The following is a 21,808-nucleotide window of genomic DNA, read 5'->3' on the forward strand; positions in this document are numbered from 1 at the left end:
AGTCTCTCCACCATGAGACAGGTCAAGCATCATGAAGCTACAATAAGAACAGCAGGCTAGCAGTCTGATGCTCTCTGTATGAAAGACAGAAGGGATGTGGACAACTGTCCCTCTCTTCAATACAACATATACTCGATAGGACACTTCGGCAAAAGTCCCATAATGCTTTTCTCTCCTGTTCACGTGCATTACAATATAATTCATTTACAAAACGTTCCACTGCAGTGAGGTTTTCCACGGTCTTCTCCATACATGCCATTGCAACAATTCGTCCTTGGTTTCTTCGCCTTCTTCCGTGTGAACGATGTTCTTCTCCACCTAATCAGTTCCCACCAAGCCCACTGTATCTTCTTCATTCCCCAACTAACTAAGGGACCAATAGCCTTAGTCTTTTCTAACAGAACCCTGTCCACCTGCAAATCAAAATGTGAGAAAGAAACAGAATTCTGCAGCCTCATGAAATTCAAATGACAGTTTAACACTATCATTTTCTAAATGCTGCAAATTCAGGCCTTTACTTCAGCTAACATAACAGAACATCCTATTGTGTGAACCAGCTAATTCAACCACTCAACATGTTAATACTGTTCTCACTAGACTACACTATTTCACACTCTAACTACACTATTTTCTAATACACAGTTAACATTCTTAGGGCAAATACAAGTCAGTGCACCACATTACATAATTCTATGTAAGTATAGGTTATTCTTAATTAAATAAAACCTATGGATTCTAAAACCAGACAGGGGCTTTACATCGAATCGGTTAATATGTCAGTCAGGTACATACATCAATTAAGTACCTTATCCTACCATTTGAATCAACACAGACAGGGGATAATATTTGGATGACGACTACAATGATTATGCTGCACACCTAACTGGTACCACTGATAGGATGCAAAATGTCGACTCTATCACAAACAAGACAGCTTCTTAAAGTATTCTTGACTCACCCCTAAGATCCCAATTCCAATTTGTGAGGAATTATGTGAGATCACAGATTGACAGAATTTCCAATGCCAGCCAGATTTTCCACAAAGAATTCCCAGAACTAAGGGCCTCATTACGATGTCGGTCCGAAAGCATTGCAACCAAATCGGTCTCGCAATGGTTTTCGACCAAATCAAATTCGGGGAGTCTGACCAACCGATTAGGATGCTTCCGAATACCGTTCGGTCGGACTCCCATTGACTTCAATGGGAGCCTGTGTTCCTACCAAATACACAGGCTCCCCCAATGAAGATAGGAATGGGCGGGGAAAATCGTGCACCCTGTGGCAGGCACACGGTGCATGGTATTGAAGAGGGGTCCCATGGGTACCCCCACGGACACCATTCGGAAGGCTCCGGGTAAAGGGGGGCCTGCTAGAGGCCCCCAAATTCGGATTCCAACAGCCGATCCATGTCGGAACAGCCGATTTGGAAAGGCTGTCTGAATCCAACATCGTAATGTGTAGGTTGGAAGCACGGTCCGTAGACCGGTACAAGTTGGCTCCGAATGTCTCGGTTACTCTGAATGCCATTCAGAACCGAGTTGGAAAGTCCGAACGCTTTCTGACTATAGTAATCGGTCAGTCAGAAAGGTTTTCGAATCAGTCAAACAGATAAGTTCCAAATGGATTCGGCCGACCCAAATGCCAGTCGGATCCTGTGAGAAGTTGGCCTGGTATATGCTGTCCACTAGTTATAGTGGGCAACCTGTACCAGTCCAAACAACCCCTTATTGGTTATAGGTTAAAGACAACCTTTATTGAAAGCTATCCTAGTGGTAGCTATGGTGAGCAGCCTTCAGGCTAAGTCTTGAAGGAATGTAAAGCAGCTTGTATCTCTTTAGTGCCTAAATGAAAAACAACCACACCAGGTATATATATAAAATATATGTATTTATTTCTAAACACACCCTCCTAGTCTCTTTATGAGACTAGAGGTCAAAACACATAAGTTACACTTCAAATATCACAGTAATAAGCACAAATACACGTCAGGCCCTAGGGGCGAGCCAAACCATATACTAAAATAGTGGTATAAGAACCATGACTTAACGAGACACAAGGCCTAGAGCCTATAGAATCGCTAGGACCCCAACGAACCACACAAGGTAGTGACACAGGGGATCCACGGGGGCCGTGTGCAGTATGAGAACACAGCCGCGAGCTCCCGGTAGCTTCTATGCGGTTAGATTTTTAAAGATTAGGGACACTTAGAAATGAGTCAGGACCAAACCCTTTTGTACTTAGGAAGTTCTAGGGCCAACACCCATGGGAGCACCGGAGTACTCGAGTTACCTCACCCAGGGAAGCCGGGTGCATAGGTGCCAAATGGTGTCGGGGTGCGTCGTCGATTTCAGTGGGAGCTGGCAAAGAAGTGCTGCTGCCGGGAAGATGCGAAGTGTCTAAAGAGATCCAAGCCTGGATCGAAGTCGAGAAGAGCCTGAAAATAGAGGGGACAGAGTCTGGGTCACTAGCCAGTGATCAGGAAGGCGATAGGCGGATGCCCACCGATGTTGGGTGATTTTAGGTGAAGGAAGTGAAGCTTGACTCTTCAGCCACGAAGACCAGGAGGCATCGAGGACAACCAGGAGCTGGATTCAAGCTGTCCCACAAAGGATGTCGAGGGCTGCAGCATCGGTGCCCGGATTGGACACAACACACCTTGGCAACAGCAACCCACGCATAAATGAGACAGATGCTTCAGTGCAGACCAGCAAGGTCTGAGGGACTCACCACTTGGTAGGGAGGCACATCAGGAGCAACCAGGGAAGCCCAAGGAAATTAAAGTTCCCCCTCAGGGACCCACCAGTCGACGGACCAGGGATCGCGAAGGGACCTCGAGACAAAACACAAAATGGCAGCCCACGGTCACTCGGGTTGACTAGGCCAACAATCTTTGGTGAATTCTGTGCTCGATGTGGGGGCTACAAGTAAGCCCAAGCACAACTTCAAGAGATGTCGAGAAGTCAATGCACTTGCAAAAGTGCACTGTGGCCAGGAGTTCCAGTTCCATGCTACTCACGAGGGCTGCGGGTCGGCCTCTGAGATGTCTGGAAATCCTCTTCCTGGGCTGCAATTACTTTGGAGTCCGGCGGGAGCTTCGGAGATGCAGACTGGCAAAATGCTTTGTTGGTGCCTGGCAAGCAGGGGAGTCACTCCTTGACCCCAAGGGAGATTTCTTCAGTCCTCCAGTCTTTAGTAGAACATTGAAGTTCCAGGATTCAGCTTCAGAGTTTCATCCAGGGATATCTAAAGATCTGGTTACAGAGGTTCCTTACTTATACCTAAGGAAGGGGTTGGACTAGCTCTGGGGACCCACCTATGGGAGGGTTTGGAAAGAGGGGTGGCTACACCCATTTCCTTTGTCCAGTTTCACACCAGAGCAGGGGCTGGAAGCCCCTGAACTGGTTTGAGCTGGACTATGCACAGGGACACCAAATGTGCCCCCAGTGCAGGACTTCAAAGTGCTCCCACCCAGCCCCAATATGCATAAGCCTGTCTGGGAGGTGGTTACACCTCCCTGTGACAGGAAACCTATTGTACAGGTCTCCCCTGCCGGAGTTTCGGTCAGCAGCAGGAGGCCAGACCTGTGTCTGTGGCTGCAGCATCCATTTTGTGATGCCAGGGCTCTATTGAATTTCTACCGGGTATACCAGTACTGCCATGACTCTCCATCTAGAAGGGTGGGATCATATCCTCACATCAAGAACTGATGTGGGGGTATGATTCCAAGGTGTTTGACACCAAACACAACATGTTTCCGTGAAGCCAGTCCAAAGTTAGCATTAACCGTTTGAGATATAATGCACTTAAGAGTATACGGTCAGGCTGCACCACTGACAAACCCGGAGAAGAGATTCTGAAGGCTTCAGAGGGGCTCAGCTCATGCCTGGGCACCCTCTCACATTTAACCAAGCAACCTGCCTTCAGGATTGATAAGGCCTGCCATAGGGGGGACTGATAGGTTACTATGTGCAGTGATAGGTGAGGTGTAGTGAACCTATACCTCAGTAAGGGGTGCATGCACCACTTTACCCAGGCTGCAGTAGCAGACCTGTGGTGTCATTTTGCATGGCTTTCCAGGGGTGGCACAATACATGCTTCAGCCCCTGGTATGCCTCTGGGGTACGAATGCCCTGGGTACATAGTATACCATATACTAGGGACTCACAAGGGTACCCTAGCATCCAGTCTGAAGTGTACCTAAAGTACATGCAATCAATTTAGAGAGGAAGCAGCTAGGCTGGGGCCCTGAATAGCAGGGTCCCAGCCAGACTAAAGTAAAAAAACAGTGAAACACCAGCAAAAAGTAGGGGTAAATATGTGAAGCAGATCCTACTCTCCTACAGATCCTTTCCAACAGACATCGTAATCGGCCCCTAAGTGTTAAATCCTTTGGATTGTGGAAGAACTGTGGGGTGCAGGTTTTCCAGCCAAAATTCTGCATGGAATTCCAAAGGGCTTAATTCAGATATTTACCATGTGCTCTGATCAGGAGGTAAATGTCTTTGATGGCTCCTGTGCAAACCAGGGTGAGGAAGAAGTGGGTAGGGCTGAAGAGGTAATGGGAAGATGTCACTTGGCCCTCATGCCTTGGCTCAGGGTCTAGTAAGGGCTGGGGATGGTTTTAGGCTGCAATGCAGCCTAATCCCAAAGCAATTTTATTTGCCAGAATATTCAGCCAGTGAAATCACGTCCGGTGTTCGCACATCAGGAAAATGCAGGTGAATATGACAAGGTTTAATTGTGTGGAGCAGAATTTCATGCTGAAATTTCACTCCACACAACTCTTAATTGGAGCTCTATGTACTGTGTTTGTCGTAAGGTGCATGAAGCAATGCTAGCAATGTCAATACAGTTAACAGATAAAGAATGCACATTTCCGATGAGAGTAATTAAAAATCCTAAACAGTTATCAACTGGAAATCACCCACATTTCGGATGAAAAGTGACGAGCGAGGACAATAAAAATAGCTTGGACTTTTATTTAAATATAGCCAATGGGTGCTTTTCTAATCTAGGTTCATTAAAGTTTAATGGAGAAAAGACAATGTTTAATTGGCATCTGATTTCTCATCTTTTTTTATGGACTGAGATTTTAAGGAAGAAAAGTCTATAAATGATTGTGCAAACGTGATGGATGGAATGCATGAAATAATCGCAGCTATTTGCTTTTACTCAGGCCACATTCCACTTCTTCTCTGTGCAAATCAACTTTGGTCCTGCCTCAATAGCAGAGGTTTAGCCTGAACTATCATGCAACATCCAAGCATCAAGCAACACACAATCGATTTTTGACAAAGGGAGCATGGAACCTGTGAGGTGCAGGCTGAGTCTTATGACACAGCAAGTACGGGTCCCCTATCTTGACTATCTCGTAATTATGGTAACTGAGTAAATTATGTAATTAAGTGATGGGTAGAATGCCTTGGACCCTATTTATTTGGGGGCTGAATTCTAGTCCATAGTGTTTTTGACTCCTCCCTCCCCAAATGCAAGGAGTCCAGCCCTTACTGTCTGGAGAGGCACAGTGAGCAGATAATAGAGCTGAATGCTGTTCAGAGTAATGTCGGAAGCTAAGATTTCTTTAAATATTCTACTCATTAATCTGTCAGTGTGGCACTGTAAACGAGTCAGACATGTCCAGACATGAATCATGTTGCTCTCTGTGCTACTGAACTGAAGCTTTATGGTAGACCTAACAGCCTTGGGGTAGTCTTCCCCCTAACTTTTTGCCTTCCTCCTCCACTTCTTCTGACCTCGTTTTTTCCGGCCTTAGGACTCTGAGCACTTTATACCACTGCTAACCAGTGGTAAAGTGCATGTACCCTCTCCCTAAAACATGGTAATATTGATTCATCCCCAAATGGCATATTCAATTGACCTATAAGTCCCTAGTAAAGAGCACTATATGTGCCCAGGGCCTGGAAATTAAATGCTACTAGTGCAGTTAGCCATTTTTTAGCAAGTATTTGGTACAAGCGTAATAAGATTCTTTCCCAAATTACCACCTGAGCCAGAGCATGTATAAATACTACTTGGATACACTAAACTCAACATGCACTATGAACTTTACAATATTTTTTATCATTGCGTATAGAGTTATTTCCCTTCGACTAGAACATTTTTATCTATTGCTTTTTAAACTAACATTAATATGTAACAATGCTTTATTCTTGGGGAGCTTGCTTCAATCAACATGGGTGACATCATTTTTGACACCTCTTATCAAATTGTGTTTGCAGCCAGTAATTGTTTAGCTAGTGTTTGAGATAGGCATAACAAGATTCCTTCCGAAACAACCACCCAAGCCAAATGAAGTATGTATGAATACTACTTGGCTATATGGAGCTCTAAATGCGACATGCACCATGCACTTTAGAATATATTTTTTATTGTTTTCTGGTGAATTATATTCCTTTGTCTAGAGCATTTGTATCTATTGTTTTTAAATTAATATGATGTTTTATTCTTGGGGAGCTTGTTTAAATAAACATGGGCGATGCAAGTTTTGCAACTATAATATAAACCTTTTCTATGATCTGCCAGTGTTTTCTAAAGGTCTATGTCTTGCTTCGTCCTCCAAAACACCACTCCCAAACGATGGCCCAAACACGACGAAGCAGGAGACATATACCACAAAAACACCTAGAAAGGGGTTTCACTTTAAACATGAAAGACATCAAAGACTCTCTTTTTAGAATAAGGCTTGGGGTTTTATTTATGCAATGCTCTCTATCAGAAAGGCTTTTCCAGATGTCAAATTAACAAGATCTAAATGTATATAGAGATATATATTTATATGCAAGTAATAATAACACACTTGGCAAATGTAACTGTTGAATGCATGAATAATTACAATGAATAAACAAGCAGCAAATAATACTGGACGTTCTGCAAGACATCAGAAAGATATATACACTGAATACATCAAATGATTACTTTGGATGTGCACTCTGACTCACTCACACATCACAAAGAAAACACCTCAACTGATTATAGCAACTGGCCACACATCACAATGGCATTAATCAAAAATCAAACACTTCACCTGGTGCAATCTTTATCCTGACCCACTAAAGACTTGGGGACTTACAGCCAAAGCCAGGAGAGTCAGCAACCAGATGCCTGCACTGAAGATGCGTCCATCGTTAAGGCTCAAACAATCCTGGTTTCTAAGTCAACAACCCTCAGCTTTATATTCTCCAATCACACTAGAAGGTTTGAGAGTCTTTTCTTCCGCGCCGAGGACACTTACTGGAATTGTCCACCTTCCATGCAAGCATTCTAGGGCAAAAGGAGTTCCCTTGTTCCCTCTACATTCTCACATGTTCCAGCCTTTATCTTAACGAAGTTTACGAAAGCCTTCAAGGGTACATTCAACAATCTCTTCCAAAAACAAAACAACCTTGAATGTGATGTACCCAAACAATTTGAGCACTCTGTAGGGATGTGTGCGCAGAAAGCTCTAGCAAGACAGAGTCAGAATTCAGGATGACATGAGGCCATGACAAAGCCAATAGTAAGTACTTCATAATATTTCCCAATGTACAGCACAATTCTCATATATGCACCACAGCTCATAACACTGCACTTCGAGACCAAAAAGTACATACCACACATCTCTCTCTCTCTCTCTCACTTTCTCTCTCTCTCTCTCTCTCTCTCTCTCTCTCTCCCTCATGCTTTCAAATGCACATCTCACACATTCTGTTCTTGGCAAGCTGTTTTATTCTGTGACAGCTTCCACTTTAGGACTTCAAGATTAAATTAAAGAAACCTTCAAGGGAAAAATGGCATATGCAGGATGTTGTACATTCAGGCTGGGGTAAAATGAAACACCAAAGTCAATTAAAATGATGGTAGTCAAAGTTCATCACATGGTGTCAAACCATAAGAGTGCTTCAAGCACTAGAGTCTACACATTTTAATTGTTTTCTTATTGCATTTTTTGATGGTTTTTCGAGAACCGAATAAAGTATTCATAAACATATATATATATATTCACTGAAAAAAACAAAGGTTTCAGGGGCGTTATAGTTAGGAATTGGCATTTAAAAAACCTTAGAAATTCACTGAAAAAACCATAGGTTTCAGGGGTGTTATAGTTAGCTGGACTTTTCACTCGTACAAAACCCTAGAAATTCCCCTGTTATAGTTGGTTCAGCTAACTATAACTCGCGCCCCCGCAATGCACTGCTGATGAAGTCACATATTACATCACTCATGACATGGTCAGTGACATCACTGATGACATCACTGATGACATCTCAAATGACATCACTGATGACATCACTGATGAAGTCATCCAGTGAGTCTGTGTTTCTGTAAAGTTTTAATATGTTTAATATATATAGGGAAAGGCCTGTTGAAGAATGAGTGGGTGTACAAGTGTGTGAATGGATGATTTTCTAGGTGCGTAACTGACTCTTGAAGTGAGTCATTAAATGTATCTTACTGCAGACTAGTGACTAAACTGTGTGAATGTCTGTATGTGTCTGTGTGTAGGTGTATAAGTGGCTGCATGGTTTTGTGAATAGCTATATGAGTGTCTATATGGGTTATTGATTGGTTGGCTGAGTATCTGTATGGGTGCCTGAGTGTTTGTGTGGGTAGGGTGTGTGTGACTCTATGCATAGATGTGTGAGTGGGTGATTCTATGGGTGCATGATTTTAAGAGTGCATCTGTGATGAACTGTATGGTTGGGTGAGTGTATGTATGGGTGTGTTAGGGATTGAATGTATATCTCAGTGGTACATGTGTGACTAACTACATATGTGAAAGGCAGTATATATGCATGTAAGAGTATATAAGTGGGTATATGTGAGAGTGTGTGATTGTGAGAGTGGCTGTATGGATGAGTGTGTGCTTGTGTCAATGATTGTATAAGAGCGTAAGAATGTGGTACTATTTTTATGAGTAAGTGAACTTGAGTGTGTTTAACTGTTTAGGTGAGTAAATTGGACTGTGTTTAATTATTTGCACGACTGACTAGGTGTGTCAGTACCTCAATGGATGATTGGCGGTCTGTGAGTGTCTATATAGGTGTATAAATGCATATGATAGACTTGTACGAAGTGACTGTAAGTATAAGTGACTGTACAGGTGAGTGAGTGGAGGTGTGTGTAGACCTAAGAGATAATGAGTGGGTATGTAGTTATTGGTATTGGAGTATCTATGTTTTTGAGAATGGCCGTCTGAAATTTTGAGTCGGTGTATCAAAGGTTATATTAGGGTGCAAGAAGATGCAGTAATTTATCACATGGATGACGTCATCAGTGATGTCATCAGTGATGTCATTGAGATGTCATCAGTGATGTCATCAGTGATGTCACTGACCATGTCATGAGTGATGTAATATGTGACGTCATCAGCAGTGCATTGCGGGGGCGCGAGTTATAGTTAGCTGAACTAACTATAACAGGGGAATTTCCAGGGTTTTGTACGAGTGAAAAGTCCAGCTAACTATAACACCCCTGAAACCTATGGTTTTCTCAGTGAATTTCTAAGGTTTTTTAAATGCTGATTCCTAACTATAACGCCCCTGAAACCTTTGGTTTTTTCAGTGAATTTCAAAGGTTTTTTAAATGCCAATTCCTAACTATAACGTGCATGAAACCTATGGTTTTTTCAGTGAATTTCAAAGGTTTTTTAAATGCTAATTCCTATCTTTAACTTATCTCTGAAGATATCATGTTTAATGATTTTGATTGCATTTCTATATTTTTCAAATTCAGTGTGTCAATTTCATTAATTATGTTTTTTTTAATACTTTTTTATCACCATTTTTTAAACTTATTTTTTCAATTAATTCTTTTAAAAATTAAAAAATATTCTTTGAATTTAATTGCTTTTTCAAACATATTTTTTTATATTATTCAAAATATTTTTGTAACTATATGTTCAAAACTGTATTTTGTATATTTTTTTCAATGTTTTTGGATCCACGGACCCTATGCGCACCGTTCTCGATCCCTACGCGTTAGCATCAGTGCATGGAATGCGTCGGGTACGTGGTTAATGCGCGATTCCAATGCGACCGGTACGCGACTCCCTGCCTATACGCGACACGTTTGATGTACGTAACGCGACGTTTACGCGCTTCCGCGATGCGTCATCTGCGTCTATGACACAGTAGGTGCGCGGATCCCGCGAAGTATTTAACATTTAAAAAAAAATATGTATGTATTTCATGTGAATATTAATTGAAGACAAACGCTAAACTAGTCTTAAAACTAAAATATTTTTACATCTAATCCTACAATTTTTTTTAATTCAATTTCGCGGATGCGTGCTGGGTGCGTGCTGCGTAAGCGAAGGGTGCGCGGATCCTATATGACCAGCAAATAAATAGATTTGATTGGTTCATTACACTTCCTCTTCTAACTATTGAAAGACCCCACCCATTTCAATCATTCTTCTTTGACCTTCTTTAGAGCACCATCTCTTTGGAGAGAAGAAGATTTTTTAGACTAAGTTTACACTTAGCTCTAACTTTTTTCAACCAAAAATGGCTTCAGGGCAGCAGGCATCACCTGCATCACCTCATACTTCTGAGGATGAATTTTTGCCGGAGGCACCATCCAAAGAACATTTTTCTTCAGTGGTGTGGAATTTTTTTACTTTTCCCGAGTGGCAGAATAAGACCAATTATAACTGTGTTTTGAAATTCATTTGGAGTTAAAAATTTTGAATAATAAAAGAAAACTGATGAAGAAACCAGCGAGTTTCATCGTATATTAAGTGCGCCCTTGTTAGTGAGAAGATGTTCTTTCTTACAACATTTTTGCATAGAATAAGACCAATGCCACCTTGGTCACGTGCAAGATTTTCAAAAGAGTCTTGTCGTGAGGGGATCCTAACAAGAAATACTCTTGTGGCACGGCAAGTATGATGAAGCACATGAGGACCCTTCATCCAAACAATGTTGCACGAGAAGAGTGCCGACGGATGAGAAACACTCCTGCTCCTGCGCCATCCACCTCATCGCAGCCGAGCACATCAAGAGTGCATCCATCAGCCCAAACCTTGGACATCCGTCCTCAATTTCAATTTTTAAAAGTGCTGCACTAAGTGCAATGCGACTTTGTGCTATGGTGAGCAGTCGATCGATCTGATCTGCCGCCGCCAAGAAAATCACATTTGCTAGTTTTTTTTAGTTTTTTTATTGTTCCCTGAAGTTCATTGTTTGGTTTCTTTTTTTTTTTGGCAGAAAAACCCAAAAAATTTAAAAATGTTCAGAAAACCCCCCAAAAATTATAAAAGAAGAAAGTAGAAAAAAAAAATTCTTGTAAGAACTAACTTTCCTGGTTTAAAAAAAGAGCTAAATTTCTTTGTTAGTGTTATTTTAGATGAATGTATGTGTAGTACATAATTGACTGAATGAATGCATTAGTAGCGTATGGTGAATGTATAAGTGTAGAAGTATGAGGAAGTGCTGCAGCATCACACAGTAACCTCTTTAACTGCAGTGTGCTGTAGTACTTCCGAAGCACAGGGATGCAACATATGTACATAAATATGTGGAAAATCTATGCTTCTGTCTGCACGGCTGCTTAAACTGCAGCCATGTGGTGACACAGGCACCCTTGCACCGTAGTGCAAGGATATCTGTGTCATGTGCTGTTTGTTTTTCTGCAGGAAGACACACCTTCCCGCACAAAAACAATGAGAAAATGCATTGTTCTTCTTCAATGTATGCTGAACATTTCAGCATGCATTGAAGATAATAAAATGTGGAGAAATGAAAACAATTCTCCTTGTTGTGCTTTCCTACATCAATTTTAGAATGGTGCACCATTCACACACATATCGAGATTTATCATTTCTGATAAATCTAGACATGTGTCTTGTTCTATGAGTATTCAGTGCAATCATGCACAACAACACTTATAGAACACCCTATCAACGCAAAGTGGTCTGCATGATGAGGTTCTATTTACATGGAGTATAAAAAGTGCACAGAGTGCCTTTTCCTCTCTTTGTAAATATGAAACAGTATCTTACACAATAACTATGTTACAAAAAGTGACATATTTCCGTTTTAAAAATTCCTTGCGAATGATAAAAGGTAAGCACAGAGTTTTGTCTGCAAATATGTTCAAAGAAGAATGATTGAAATAATTGCGGTCCTTCAATAGCTAAAATAGGAAACAATATGAACCCCTCAAATCTCTTTTTTTGCAGGTCACATGATATCTGATTATGGTCAGATTTCAAAACTAATTAGGTATAAACAGAGTGTTTTTAGAAACATGTCTCCACTTTGTAGCTTCTTGCAGACCTCCTCATTCTGCATATTGAGACTTAGTTAAACTTACCTTCACAGTAATAGGAATAAAAAATGGTACACATTTTTTTCACATTTTCATTCAAATCTAAATTCTTAAAAATTGCTTATTTTAGAATTCTGATCTGTAAAGAAAAGAGAAAAAAAATTATAACATGTAATAATACATTTTTTACAACACAACATAATTGCCACAAAGTAATTTGTTTGCCTTTTTCGCTGTTCTCAGAATATATTGAATATCACTAGAAATAGTCATTTCAATCGTACTCATCACTTAACATCGGGCAAAAAAAAAACAATCAGAAAGATTGTTAAAAAAACAACAACATACTATTGTCAGTAAAATACCAGTAAATACAAATCATACATATATGAAATGCTTACAGATTACAAAATTTTATAACTTTAACTTATAAAAACTGTAAATGTTGCCGCATTAAAATAATCACCGAATAAATGACCACCAAAAAGTCCATAATTCAGAAATATACCTTTCCTTGAGGCCAAATGGTATTTTTGCACTTCTTCTTTATGTAAATTGTCCAATGGTAGTCCTATTACATTATCATAATAAATTCCTCACAGAGTGAATTGTCTTCCTAAAACTTTGGCTTTAAAAATATTAGGTAGGAATTTGGTAATTCACTAGGCAAACGTTGTTTGAAAACCAACTGGGCATCATTACAAATTGTCCAGCCTTTGTCACATTTTAGATAGGCAGTGTAATGTCCAGATGTGGTGGAAGGTCCATCATGGAAAATTATTGCAATTATTGCAATTGCAAGTCCTTCCTGATATTGATAGTTGTGCTGCTACAAATTGTTTTATTAAAGTATCCAATTTTCTTCCGTCTGCTGTACAACGTTGCATCATTAAAATTATGTATTTTCCATATTTTGTTAAGAATAATGTGGATAACATTTCTGATTTACATTGGCTACACTCCATGTTTTGAATTGCACCTTTCACTAATTTATTGAAAGACACTGATTTACAGTCTGGTAATATTAAATACAGAAATCTCTCAGTGTCTACATTGGTGCTACATGTATACATGCAATTTTCACAATAATGTTCCCATTTGTAAGAAAGGCCAAAAATATTTTCTATTTCTACACCTTCATTTTCAAAAATGGTAAGCATATACATTAAAAATTCCTGAGCATCTTGTTGGATATTTTGTGTAAATTGTGTAGAACCAGAACACACATCCAAAAGACTACGAACATCTGAAACAGATTGTATTTTATTTCTATCTGTTGTCAATTCTTCATAAACAGAATGCAACAGAGAACTAAATCTTTTTTGCCGATTCTCCATAATTTATTCTTGCAAACCTTCAAGATAAAAAACAATATTGACCACTACATTAACATAGCAGTTGACACCAGAACTATTTTCAAACTGATAACCAACAATCTCTCCAACAGTGTCTAATTTCTTTTTACCTGCAATCACAACATTATCTTGTTAATTTCTTTTCTTGATACCTTCAGAACAGATATTCTCTAACCTTCTTTTTCGACCAACCATACGCTTTGCAAATACAGGATATTGACCCAAATTTGGAGCATACACCCTTCTTAACCTATTATACTCTTTTACACAGTTTGCATCTGCAGTAACCTTTGTCTCATCAAAATCAATCAAAAACAAACCAGATAATGTTCTGACTCGCGACAAAGCAACATATGCCATACCCTCTTTAAATACGGTAGATCCAATGTTCACCAATGCACTGTCTACACTTAATCCTTGCGATTTATGAATAGTCACTGCATATGCCAGAGAAAATGGAAATTGTTTCCTACGGACATATAAATCTTTAACAAGCAAAAAACGAACTGAACAACAACCAATTTCTTTAACTTCATCAATCTGATCAAATTTAATTTTTTAAAATTAAATTCCTTCTTTTTTCTGATAATTAACAAAATCCACCACTTTGCCCATTGCACCATTAACTAAACCTTTCTCTACATCCAAATTACACCTTAAAATTACACCGACAGTTTACACACGCATACAGTGTCTTTTCCAAACCATCAGATTTAGATATTTTTTTTTCTAAACAATCCAGTTTTGATCTCAACTTACCCGTCAAAATAATAGTGATTCCTTCATGCAGTATTTTATCGATGGCTTCCATTTTTACAATTTCTTCATTTTCCAATTTTAATAATTCTTCGTTGAATATTGAACACTCACGCAGTGTTGGCATCAAGCAAATCACTGACCTATTTTTAGCAAGTTCCACGTAGACTTTTGCAGGAACTGCATTTTCATTTGGAAAGACATTGCAAAGTGATCGACTCTCCAAAGCTTCTTTCCCTTGTTTTGAAAGAATTCCAATTCTTATATCTTGAAGAATACTTCCATATTCAGCATCATTTGCCTGTCGCATATTTGTTGTCAGTTCTTTGTATTCAAAATTACTCCAAATGTTCACATTACCAACACTGCCAAGAGACTTTCTGGTATCTTCATGGGCAAGTGTTTTAAATACCGGTTGTCCTTTTACCGGTGTCAGTTGCAGTAGATCTCCAAAAACTATGACGTGTTTTCCTCCAAATAACACGTCATACTCTGTTTTAAGAATTTGCTGCATTTTTAAATGCACAAAGGCAAGCATCAAATTTGAAACCATGCTCACCTCATCAATAATGAGAAGTTTCATTTTCTTCAGGACTCTTGAAACTTCACAACAAGCTTCTCCAGATAGCTTGTGGTATTCCAATTTGTTCTCATGCTCTACTGGCAGCATTAGTAAACGATGTAAAGTAATTCCTTTAATGTTATGTGCTGCCAACCCAGATGGAGCAGTGACAACACAAGACAAATGCGACTCAGTTGTTTTTTGCAGATAACTTGTAATTACTTTAATTAAGAAACTTTTTCCTGTTCCAGCTTGACCACTCACATACATTTGGATAGGTTGAAATGATGTACATGAGCACACTCTCTTTTCATGAAGTAATCCATGGTCAATCTGCTCTTTCACTTGCTGATATATTTGTTTCTGTTCAACATTTAGTTGTTCTTCCAAGTTTCCTAACTGTATTGCATCTTCTTGTGCTTGATCCATTGCTGTTTCCACCTCATTCATTGCAATCGCTGCTTCATTTTTAACAATTGGTTGTCCTAGTGGAACTTGACTCAGTGCAGCAGAACTTTGACTATCTTGAGAACTGTCTCTAGCAATCTCAGCTGCAATTGTAGCTTCTTGATCAATTTTGTCCTTCAACATTTTGACATAATTTGCGAAAGCACTGCATTGTATGCTATCGTTACAAGCATTAAATGAATCTTCATAGCTGGGAAAATCTCCAAGTAATTCCAGTTCAGAACGCCATGGTTTGAACATTTGCAAAAGGGCTAAATAGTAAAATTCCCTTTTGTCAGCAGTGTCGCAACTCAGTTTTCTGTGATTAATTAAATTTCCTTTCCTTTGTTTCACCAGACATCCTTCAGAACCAATCACTCCATATTTTCCATCGTTGATGTTCTCTGTAATATTCAGTTTAAAACTGTAGTTTGCAGCACTTCATAGAGACACATGTTCTCAAGATGATGACTTCTATTTGGATAGTATGTGTCCAACATATTGGTTTTCAAAATTGAAACCATGCTCACCTCATCAATAATGAGAAGTTTCATTTTCTTCAGGACTCTTGAAACTTCACAACAAGCTTCTCCAGATAGCTTGTGGTATTCCAATTTGTTCTCATGCTCTACTGGCAGCATTAGTAAACGATGTAAAGTAATTCCTTTAATGTTATGTGCTGCCAACCCAGATGGAGCAGTGACAACACAAGACAAATGCGACTCAGTTGTTTTTTGCAGATAACTTGTAATTACTTTAATTAAGAAACTTTTTCCTGTTCCAGCTTGACCACTCACATACATTTGGATAGGTTGAAATGATGTACATGAGCACACTCTCTTTTCATGAAGTAATCCATGGTCAATCTGCTCTTTCACTTGCTGATATATTTGTTTCTGTTCAACATTTAGTTGTTCTTCCAAGTTTCCTAACTGTATTGCATCTTCTTGTGCTTGATCCATTGCTGTTTCCACCTCATTCATTGCCATCGCTGCTTCATTTTTAACAATTGGTTGTCCTAGTGGAACTTGACTCAGTGCAGCAGAACTTTGACTATCTTGAGAACTGTCTCTAGCAATCTCAGCTGCAATTGTAGCTTCTTGATCAATTTTGTCCTTCAACATTTTGACATAATTTGCGAAAGCACTGCATTGTATGCTATCGTTACAAGCATTAAATGAATCTTCATAGCTGGGAAAATCTCCAAGTAATTCCAGTTCAGAACGCCATGGTTTGAACATTTGCAAAAGGGCTAAATAGTAAAATTCCCTTTTGTCAGCAGTGTCGCAACTCAGTTTTCTGTGATTAATTAAATTTCCTTTCCTTTGTTTCACCAGACATCCTTCAGAACCAATCACTCCATATTTTCCATCGTTGATGTTCTCTGTAATATTCAGTTTAAAACTGTAGTTTGCAGCACTTCATAGAGACACATGTTCTCAAGATGATGACTTCTATTTGGATAGTATGTGTCCAACATATTGGTTTTCAAAATATCTGTACTTTCAGGGTCATTTTCTGCTAAATATTCAATTTCTTGAACAGATTTCAGTACCCGATTTCGCATTCCTGCAAGACCTAGACTCACCCAAATGATTCTTCTACTTTTGGAATATAGACTTGCAGATGATAACCGATCTGAACATTCATATGCTCCAATTTCACGATGCGATAACATCTTCAAACTGAAACTGTATAATTTCTTACTTAGAGTCTTCTCGTGAGAAATCTCTTCCCACATTTCTTTCAATTCAGTCTTTTCTGATTTAGTAATGTAAGACGTTACATATCGAGCAACAGCAATGGAATTGTCCGCAACATACTGAATATCCATGTTAGCGTTCCACATGGATAAAATAACTGGATTGTAGTCATTTATGTATTTTGATTCTTCGCTTCTTCTTAAGTTGTAGGTGTTTTTCGGAGACTTTCTTGTGATGGTATGTCGTACAGCTGACAAAAAACTGTTCACTCTTCCTTTGGATAATACAGGACGTGGAAATCCAAAACGAAATTTGGTATAGAACTTATCCTTTCACTTGTACTTTCGTTGACAGTATTTTCAACACCTGTGGCTTTGAAATCGTAAGACTTGTTGTTTTAAGTTTTTCTCTTCTCTGCTATTTGGAAGAGCACATGAAGCATAATCTTCAATGAAAGACATCTGAATCTGTTCCAAATTTGGGGACGTCCTTGACCCATAACAACATATGTATGTGAGGAGCACCTCTTGCTTGATACTCCTTTCTCCAAAAGAAATCCACAACTTCTCCAAGAGGAGGATTCTTTTTATTGCAGATGAAAGACATCATAGCTTCAAATCTATGATTGAAATATCTGCATACATTGACAGGATCCAAAGAGCACAATTCTCCAGGTGTCTTGTATTCAATATTTTTTATATTGGAATTTGCCTCTCGAAGAAATTCAAGTAAATCATCCCAAGCATACTCAGCACAGCTTAGTGTAACGAACCATGTAGGAGTTCCCAAGTTCCGTAGCATACATTTCAGTTCTCCATGTCGACTGTACCAATATTTATTAGTCCCACGCTGACATGCCATCAGATTAATCAACTGAGATTCTAAATGATAATCTCTCTTAAGCACTTTATCCATAAAATCCTTTGCAGTAACATTTTGAAGATGCATTCCAGTTTTTAAAATGTGATTTACTGCATATGAAAGTCCAGACAAGTCACTTTCAAACAGAAGATGAAACATATAAGGGATACATTGTCGAAATCTTGGATCTTCTGCATATAATCTTGTTGTCTGATATTCAGATGCAGGAATCTGCACAGGACGTTCATCATATCGTCCACCTTTTCCTGTTGGAAACAACTGCGGGAAACAACGAGCTTCCAAGCTCTCTTCCCATACACTCATGGGACTTCCTGTTGCTTTTTTCATTTGAAACAACTCAATCGCATTCCCCATCACCTCTTTGGAATGAAGTGGATGTACACTGTAATGTTCATAGATCTCTTTACATCTGGACATGTCCACTTTTTCAATTTGTCCACTTAATATTTCACTATCTTCTACTAAATTTATTTCTTCTTCTCCAACAAACACATTTCTATAGTACTCATTATTTTTTAACAGATACAAAGATGCCTTTTGCACTTTTCTAACATCCACTAACTCTTGCCAGATTTTCTTATTCTTAGTAGGAACACCATTAACTAGAATGACTAGTGGCTCATTTTCTGCATGATCTACACCAATAGTTTCAATATTGTTCCTTAAAAATCTAATGGTAAATACACAACTCTTCCTTTCAATCCTCTTTGCAACTCTGATGGAGGTAATTTACTTGTTTTGGGCTCCATACGAACAATGGCCTGAAACGGGTGAACACATTGTATCAGAATAGACTCATACGTATTTAAATCTATCAGCTCTGGAGGAATAGCAACCAACTCTAGATTATTATGAACAGCTCTAGCAGGCATTTTATTCTCATCTAATTTGTTATAACAATATTTGCAAATACACTGCTCACATCCCAAATCAAAACAATCCTCTACCAACAAATAAGTTGCAAATTCCATCCACTTATCATTATCTTCTATTTCACTTTTTAAATACAGATTGACACCCTTAGTCTGATTTGTATAGTGACTTCACCGACAACAAATACAAGAAACATTTGGTCTTTCACCTGAAATTACCTTAAACTTTGTTATTTCATCCTCAAATTTTTCGGGAATTACAGGTTCTACATTGTCCTCAACATTTTGTTCTACTAATGTGTCAGTTTCTTCACTCTCTTGCTGAGGCCAAAAGTAACAAAACTCAATATCCTCACAGACCTGCTTCACATCTGAAACTGACCCACGTAAAAGAGCACTGTTCAACTCACTTAACTTTAGTGCTGGACTTTTTGCATAATACCACCTTCTCACTAACTTCCGCATTTGAGTATGATGTACTGCCAGCATTCTGAAATGGTGAAAAACACTTTCACAAACTTTCCTTGAAAGACAAGCCAGAGAATGACCTTGCAAACCAGTATGTTTTCTCACTCTGCAAGGGTCTAGTCCTTGCAACAGCTTAATCTTTTGTTTTATACTTTTTTTAGTATAGGCTCGTAAAAAATTACATAATTTTTCAATAGATTCCTGTCGTACACTACAAACACTACTGCAATCCCAAGTGTACACAGGGTTTTTAGCACGTCTCCCTAAAACTTCATCAGCTATCACTTCTTCTGCATTTCTTTCAACCATTTTCTCTTTCTCCATTGGACAACCATCACTAACCTCATAACCTCTACCACTGGTGTCAACTGCATACTCAGTGAATAACTCTCTTCATTAAAAAAAAGGCTCTGAACTAGAACTGTGTTTCCATTCTCCCCAAAAAACTTCACAAATATTTTTTTTATTAAGAACTCTTTTCCTTCTACTTTTGGCCTTCATTACATATATTGGTTTATCTAGTGATCGAATTCTGTTTAACACTAAAATAAACAGTTTCCTTTTTACTTCAAAAGCCTTTTCCATAATGCTTTCAATATGCTTCTTCTTTTTATAAAATAAAGCTCTCTTTTTATATTTCTTCACATCTTTCAGCAAATTATGCACTACTCTCTTGTAAAATATTTTTTTTGCGTAATTCCTTATACTGATTGTGTCTTCTTTTACCATACTTTATCTCCTTTGACTGAAAATTTGCTTTTTTACTTTTCCTCTTATTTTGAATTTTTTTCTTACTTGAAAAATTCTCAGAAGTTGCAGCATTATCTACATTCTGTTTGCTCCTACAAACATTTTTAATAAATTGCTTTGTGATCTTACCAGAAGATTTTTTCCTTTTAGCCACATTATCTTGTACATTCAATACTTGTGGTTGATGTTTCTTCAAATAATCCTCCTGTCTCTGTTCTTTTCTTTTTCTTTTTTTTTCTGGCATAATTTCACTATTTTAACGTTGAAAAACAGTATCTGCAAAAAAGAATAACAAATAATTGTATATTAATAACTTTCAAATTTACAGTATTCCATTACTGTACAAACACATTTTATATAAATACTGACTAAGAAACTATAGCCCTGAACCACAAGTGTGACGATGGTTAAAACACTACATACATAGTGCATACTACTTTGAAGCAGTTCATGCCCTAAAGTCTACCTCACTAAAAGACTACATGCAAACTGACTGAATGATTACAGTACTAAAAGGAGACACACTGGGTGAGTAACAGGGTGTTTGCTAGAAGTGTATGAATACTAACTGGGGAATTGAAGGTGTGAAAGACAACTGTGTAGCTGATTAGAGGACTGAATGCATACTGGATAGGCATTTAAAGCAGTCCATGTGCTAAGGCCTGTCTCACTCCATGAGTACTTGGGTACTGACTGAATGATTAGACTACAGAAAGGAGAGTGCCTGGGTGAATTTATAAGTGGTAGGCTTTTGGCGCAGGGAATAGATTAGTACTTGGTACTGAATGGGTCATTAGAAGAGTGCAAAGGGAGTGACAGGATGTTTGCTGGACTGTATGGATACTGACTAGGGAATTAAAAGTGTGAAAGACAAGAGTCTAGGTGGTTAGAAGACTGCATGCATAGTGCATAGGGATTTGAAGCAGTCCATGTGCTAAGGCCTGGCTCAGTGCATGAATACTTAGGCAGTGACTGAATCATTAGAGTACTGGAAAGAGATTGTCTTGGTGAATTTATAAGTGTTTGGGTTTTGGCACAGTGAATGGATTAGTACATGGTGCTGAATGGGTCACTAGAGGACTGCAAAGGGAGTGACAGGGTGTTTCATGGAAGTGTATGGATACTGACTAGGGAATTAAAGGTGTGAAAAACAACTGTGTAGGTGGTTAGAGAACTACATGCATACTGCATAGACATTTGTAGCAGTCTATTTGGTAATGAATGGTTCACAACATAAGTACTTAGAAACTGACTATATCATCAGACTACTTCTAGGACAGTGCCTGGGTAAAACTTTTAAATTTTCAGTTCTGGTGCAGTGAAGACAATACTACATGGTACTGCACTTTAGTGTCAAAGCATGACTCATTTTATCAATGCATAAGCAAACACTGGCTTCTAATGCTACTAAAACTTGACAACATGACAGGTTTTAAAACACTTATCTGCCACCAAATACACAATGTTACCAAATGCTTCTCTCACAGTGGTTCCCAAATGCACACAGACTCACAGTGTGATTCTAGACAACAACCACTATCCCTAGGAGTTTACCAAAACTGATTCACTACTATGGAAGTGTTAACGAAACTGCACACAATGTACATATTTCAAGACTTCACTTTTGTGTCAAAGCCTGACTCATTTAATCAACGCATAAGCAAAGACTGACTTCTAATGCTACTAAAACTTGACATGACCGGTTTAAAAAGACTTATCTGTCAGAAAATACACGATGTTACC

At 38.8% G+C, this 21,808-nt stretch overlaps 1 protein-coding gene across 1 annotated transcript in view; it reads right to left on the minus strand.

Moving 5' to 3' along the window:
* The window catches only part of RGS11 (regulator of G protein signaling 11), a 1,592,422-nt gene that overhangs the window by 1,083,655 nt on the left and 486,959 nt on the right, over window positions 1-21,808 (minus strand). The gene's annotated exons all lie outside the window — the stretch shown is intronic.

The sequence above is a fragment of the Triturus cristatus genome, chromosome 10, assembly GCF_964204655.1.
Source record: "Triturus cristatus chromosome 10, aTriCri1.1, whole genome shotgun sequence".
NCBI classification, from domain to species: domain Eukaryota; kingdom Metazoa; phylum Chordata; class Amphibia; order Caudata; family Salamandridae; genus Triturus; species Triturus cristatus.